We start from the raw sequence: 6097 nt of genomic DNA, 5'->3' as shown, positions 1-6097 counted from the left end.
GATTTTTTTTTTTTGAGGAACTGTCTCTCCAAGCAATAACGGCCTATTTTGGGGCCTTTTTGTTATAACGGTTTAAAAAACCGGTACCGATGTAAATTTCCCTATATTATACTATATATAACCTATTATACTGTGATATTATTAAAAGACAAATATTATGCTTATTACTATATAACGCTTCTTTTAATTGTATATTATTATTATGCTTGTTATATACAATGTCTTATAATTATTCTAATAAATAAATTACTCTATGATTATTATATTATACTAAATATTTAAATATCATTATCATTGTGATTAATATTTATGGTATATTTCTGATTTTATTATTAATATTAAAACATAATCACATACAATTTATATTTTACATTCAAGTCTCACTTCCTTTTTTCGCCAAGTTGTTCAAGTTCTGCTTTTTGGTAGTGCATATTGTATTTGAATTTTATGTACTTTTATAAGCATCACATTAAGTCCAAATTATGGGAACTCAACTTTTTCACCGTCTCACATTTGTAGAAGAGACTAAAAAATTATTTTTTAAATAAAAATGGACTAAAATACCTCTAATTTTTTAAATTTTGTTAGGGTATATTGGTCTTTAATTTAAATTAATTATAAAAAAATTATCAGAAATATACCTTTATTTTCGCCTAATGCTCGATTGGAAAATAACCCTCAACTTTTATAAACTTTGTGCATATCCTTTTTCAGTCTTAACCAGATAATTTGATTTTGACAAGGAGTTTCCTCTACTAGATAATTTGATTTTGACAAGGAGTTTCCGCTCAAAACCCAACCGAAAAATTAGTGCATATCTATTTTTTCGTCTTTACCACCTAATTTGATTTTGAGAAAGAGTTTCCTCTCAAAACCCAACCTCTGGCTCACCAAACTACTCTGGCAAGGTTTTGATAACCCATTGCTCACTAAACTACTCCACCTCTGGCGCACCAAACTACTCAGGCAAGGTTTTGACAACCCATTGCTCACTAAACTACTCCGACGAGGTTTTGACTGATCAGACAAAATATCACATGAGGGAAAAAAGAGACAGGGGAGACTTCTATGACGAGAACAACAAGAGGGAGGAAATAGGCATAGGAGACCTGGCGTGAATCCTTTCATAGAAAATTGGAAAATAATTGTTTAACCAAAATGTTATAATATTATCATCTGAAAACGGCTATGTTGCGTCAGTTTTCATTTATCCAAATTGCTACTTCCACTCTTACTAGATATTGATATCGACTAAAGCACCCAGGATGAACTCAACCCAATGAAGCAGCCACAAAAGCACCCCGACTGAACTCAATCCAATGAAGCAGAGTAGAAGATTAAAACATATAGGAATTATAATTGTCATGAGTCCCTTCTTCACTTTCTGATTTTTTCAAGATTCGATTCATATATTTTTTAAACACTAAAGTATTTTGTAGTTGAGGCCACAAAAGCACCCCGACTGAACTCAATCCAATGAAGCAGAGTAGAAGATTAAAACATATAGGAATTATAATTGTCATGAGTCCCTTCTTCACTTTCTGATTTTTTCAAGATTCGATTCATATATTTTTTAAACACTAAAGTATTTTGTAGTTGGGTTCTTTCCTCAAATATTACTTAATATTACTTCGCGGTTGATTGGTTTGACCAAAAGTTAAATTCTTTCATCCTAGGTTTTGAAAGTTTTAGATGCATCGATATTGCCCTGTATTCGCGCTTGTGAATATGTGAATATGTTTATTTTGACTTGATCCTCTATACGGATTGATAATTTAAAAGTTGTTTTGATTTGATCCTCTATAGAGATTAATAATTTAAAAGATGTGAATAAGCAAAATGCAATTTTTAGATGTGTATTGTGTATTTTAACGAGATATATTAGTGTACGAGTACTTGGCCGGATACCGCAAGTTAAGTGAAAATTGGGGTTACTTAAAAATAAATAAATAAAGAATATTAGTAAAGAATAAAGTCTTGCTGTACAGTTTTTTCTTACATGATTTAGATACCGCAAGTTAAGTGAAAATTGGGGTTACTTAAAAATAAATAAATAAAGTATATTAGTAAAGAATAAAGTCATGCTGTACAGTTTTTTCTTAAATGATTTAGATGTATTAAGCAAAGATTGGTGAATATATTTTGCCATAGTTACATTTGTATTTTCTTTTGTTTGGATTTTTTAAAATATCCCAAACTTGGGTTTTTTAAGGAAAAATTACAACCCCAAGGAAACTTTTGTCTCATTATTTTCCCCAAAATACACTTTCTAGCAAATACCCCCAACCCAAAAAAAAAAAAAAAAATCTAAACTACCCTCCCTTACTTTTATCCACATACATCTCTCCTCTTTCCCATGAAAAGGAGGTCCAACGTATTCTTAAGGCGGTCCAGCGTATTCTTAGGGCGATTTGTACAAGTCAATAGAACAAAAGGAGTCCAACGATCAGAGAGGCGCTTCAACATTTGCAACAAGGGGTCCGGGTCCAAAATTGCTACTCGGGTCTAACAGTCCACGTAAAATCCGGCCAAAATGATTTCTTAGGAACAAAAATGGCATTTTCGTCTAAAAAAATAAACTTTTTGACTTGGAGAAGTAGTGGCTAGAAAAGTACATTTTGGGGGAAAATGTATGAAAAAAAGTTTGGTTAGGGTTAACGTACATAGAAAGTCTAGTCTTGGGGGTTATTTGTAATTTTTCATTTTTTTAAATCGATATTTAGTTTTTTTTAAACTTTTTAGAGATGTTTTAGGTTTGAATTTCCTTTTAATACATTTTTGTTTTCCAAGTTTTTTAATTTTTTATATGTTTTAGAAACTTTCAAGTTGGACTTAGGAATCGATTGTATAACTCAGCTCAGCCAAGGGGCGAGTTACCAAAGCGAGGAGTGTTTTTCTACACCGAGATATAATAGAAGTTTAACACTTACCTACTTCTTTTGGTTTAATTTCAAAATGTTGTAAAAAGTTACATGATTTTAATTTTTTAAATCTGATATTGGTAACTTAGTTTTCCGGCCACCATTGCCATGTAGCTGTAGTTTAGTGGTAAGAATTCTAAATTGTGGTGGAGAATGGCCTAAGGCCTAGACAATAGTATTCTTGAGCCCCATGATGATGTCTCTGAGTCCATTCTCACCAAAGGTAGGGGCCCAAATTTTAGGATATGTCAAAGTGTTATTAAATAATTATTCTATCAAAGTGTTATTAAATAATTAATCTTTGATAAAAAAGTTATATTTTATGTTTTTAAACATGAAGATCTTTCCTTTTAGAATCTATCAAAGTGTTATCAAATAATTATTCTATCAAAATATTACTAAATAATTATTTTTTGATAAAAAACATTATATTTTATGTTTTTAAACATGAAGATCTTTCCCTTGGAAAATATGATAGTTCATATGCAATATTGAGATGTTATTTATATTTTTATATTTAAAAGTTTAGGATCTATCAAAGCATTATTAAATAATTATTTTTTGATAAAAAAAGTTATATTTTATGTTTTTAAACATGAAGATCTTTCCCTTGGAAAATATGATGGTTCATATGCAATCTTAAGATGCTATTTATTTTAGATTCCTAGGTAGTGCGAGTCAATTTATTTTCCTTGAAGTTGGTTCTTGCGTTCTAGATATTATATCCCAAAATTTGGGATGGGATGACTATTTTCAAAAGAAAGAAAATTGAGTTTGGTTTTTGTTATACTTTGATCTCCCCGTCCAAAAATTTGACAGTCTTTGTTCAATCTTCTTGAAACATTATTTTTTTTTAGTGCAAAGAGAGTGTAAGTTGGATAATTTTCTTATTGATTTTAGTCATTGTGTAAAAGGTTTCCATCAGAAAAATTGAAACATTATTTTTTTTTAAGTGCAAAGAGAGTGTAAGTTGGATAATTTTCTTATTGATTTTACTCATTGTGTAAAAAGTTTCCATCAACAAAATTTGGGATATTAAAATTGTTTCTAGATTGGGTTTTATCCGAGTGAATAAATGAATAATACACTCCCACCGGAGTATGAAATCTTTTGTCTTTTGAGATTATTATTCATTTTATTGTGCTTGCATTTTATTATTCGTTTTATTGCTCTTCTTTCGAGATTCTTGTGCATTTTATTGTTCTCATTTAGATCAAGTTGAACTAGTTGCTGGCTGGATATTTAAAAGGCACACTGTAAATCCGGTCAGATAATGTTGTTTTGGTTCCGGAAAATGGAAACACTTACAATGGCTTGAGAATATGCTTTCACTTTTAATTATCAAATTTAAAGCTATGAAGCTGGTACGGATCAAGCAAATCCATAAAAATAAGAGAAATCTTGAAAATAAATAATAATGCATACAAGATGCACTGTTTTTAATTATTTTCCTTTTCCTATTAAAACATATAGAGGTCGATATCACCAATTTGAGGGCAGCCAATATTGCGATAATCTTTTCATATCATTTTTTTATATGCATCTCACTTCCATAGTATAAGTTTACACATTTATTTTAGTTAGTCGGTGTAGATTTGACACTGAGTTAGTCTGTGTAAATTTGACACCGTCTTAAAAGACATCAAATCTATAGCATCCGACTAAAATAGATGGTGCAAAACACCACAACATTACTTTAGTATATAATCTGAGGCCTTTTTCCGAGTAAACTTATTCTTCTAAATATAAATTCAAAACGAGTTTCAACAAACAAAATATCAATAATGTATACTAGCCCGATAGATTAGTCTCTGAAATCAATCTTATAAAAAATTAGTTGGAAAGAAAAAAAATGCTCTAACTCCACATGACCGCATCATGAAGCCCAAAAAAAAATCTTTTACTCTTTCTTGCATCTCTTTCTCTCTACTTTTGTGACAAAAGCACCATGATAGCCCAACACTAATAATAATATCAAGATTTGTATAACCCAATAAAAAAAATGACAAAAGCACCATGATAGCCCAACACTAATAATAATATCAAGATTTGTATAACCCAATAAAAAAAATGGTTTTTTCGGATAAATTGAATAAAAATCGATTTACATCTTTGTTGAAGCGCAGAAGTCCCTCCTCTTCCTTCCTTGTTTCTCTCCATCAACATTTTCTCTCTCATCATTCATATTTCTTCCTGGAAACTCTTTTCTCACCTTTTCTCTGTCTTCCAAATTACTTCTCTCTCATTGTTCATCTTTCTTCTTTAAACCTCTGTTTTTCACCCTTTCTCTCTTATCCAAGTCTACTCAAAAAGATTTTCCTTGTGATTCCTCCTTCACCCTCTCTCTCTCCCAAATTTATGGGCTTTTCTCCTCTGCTTCCTCCTTCACCTCTTCTCTCTCTTCCAGTTTAGGGGCTTTTCTCCTCTGCTTCCTGTTTCACCTCTTCTCTATTCCAGTTTAGGGTTGCAGTCTCTATCTTTCGTTTCTTGTTCATCTATTTGGCTTTTTAGTTCCCAAACCTGTAAAACTAATAAATAAAAAGAAAAAACATTGTTAGATGCTTTCGTAAATATAAGAAGAGCTTATCAGTACAAAGAATGAAATAGAAAGATGAGCAACCTTACTGGTTTGTTTCTCTAACAAGGACTTCGAATGACTCCCTTCTCTCATAAGACGATTTATATAATGACGCAATACTTGGAACGAATTATTCTAGTAATAAATCTCATCCAAGATTTATATCACGCGAATATTAGCATTTAATATTTTTTCAAGAAATATTCACCTAAAAAGCATTTCAAGAAACCTTACAAAATGGATTTTCAATTTCAAGAAACCTAAAAAATAGGTTGTTTCAATGGAATAGAATAAGACTCAACAACTATTTATTTCATGCTAATATTATCCTTTAGCATTTCTTCCACAAATATTCAACCAAAAACATTTCAAGATACGGATTTTCAATTTCAAGAAACCTTAAAAATAGGTTGTTTCAATGGAATGGGACATGGATCTCTAGGTAAGATAAGGCCAATAAGGTGATGGAAAAGAATACAAGTGGCCCATTAAGTGGATCTAAATCAAAAAAATTCATGATAACGTTTTCCTTAATAGAGCTCAATTTAAAATTTAATACTAAAATTAATGCCCATTTTGCATATCAATATTTTTAAAA

General features: G+C 30.6%; 1 long non-coding RNA gene across 1 annotated transcript; it reads right to left on the bottom strand.

The window, feature by feature from the left end:
* Nucleotides 1-4802: 4802 nt before the first annotated feature.
* Nucleotides 4803-5576, bottom strand: LOC148779871 (uncharacterized). The gene is made up of 2 exons (XR_016044120.1): nucleotides 5542-5576; nucleotides 4803-5449 (listed from the first exon to the last, which is right to left on the bottom strand). It is a non-coding gene; the product is annotated as an uncharacterized LOC148779871 (long non-coding RNA).
* Nucleotides 5577-6097: the final 521 nt, after the last annotated feature.

Source organism: Amborella trichopoda, chromosome 11 (assembly GCF_054954075.1).
Source record: "Amborella trichopoda isolate Santa Cruz 75 chromosome 11, AtrichopodaSantaCruz75HAP2 v2.0, whole genome shotgun sequence".
NCBI classification, from domain to species: Eukaryota; Viridiplantae; Streptophyta; class Magnoliopsida; order Amborellales; family Amborellaceae; genus Amborella; species Amborella trichopoda.
The sequence above is the reverse complement of the archived record's forward strand: the minus strand, read 5'-3'. Positions and strand labels throughout refer to the sequence as shown.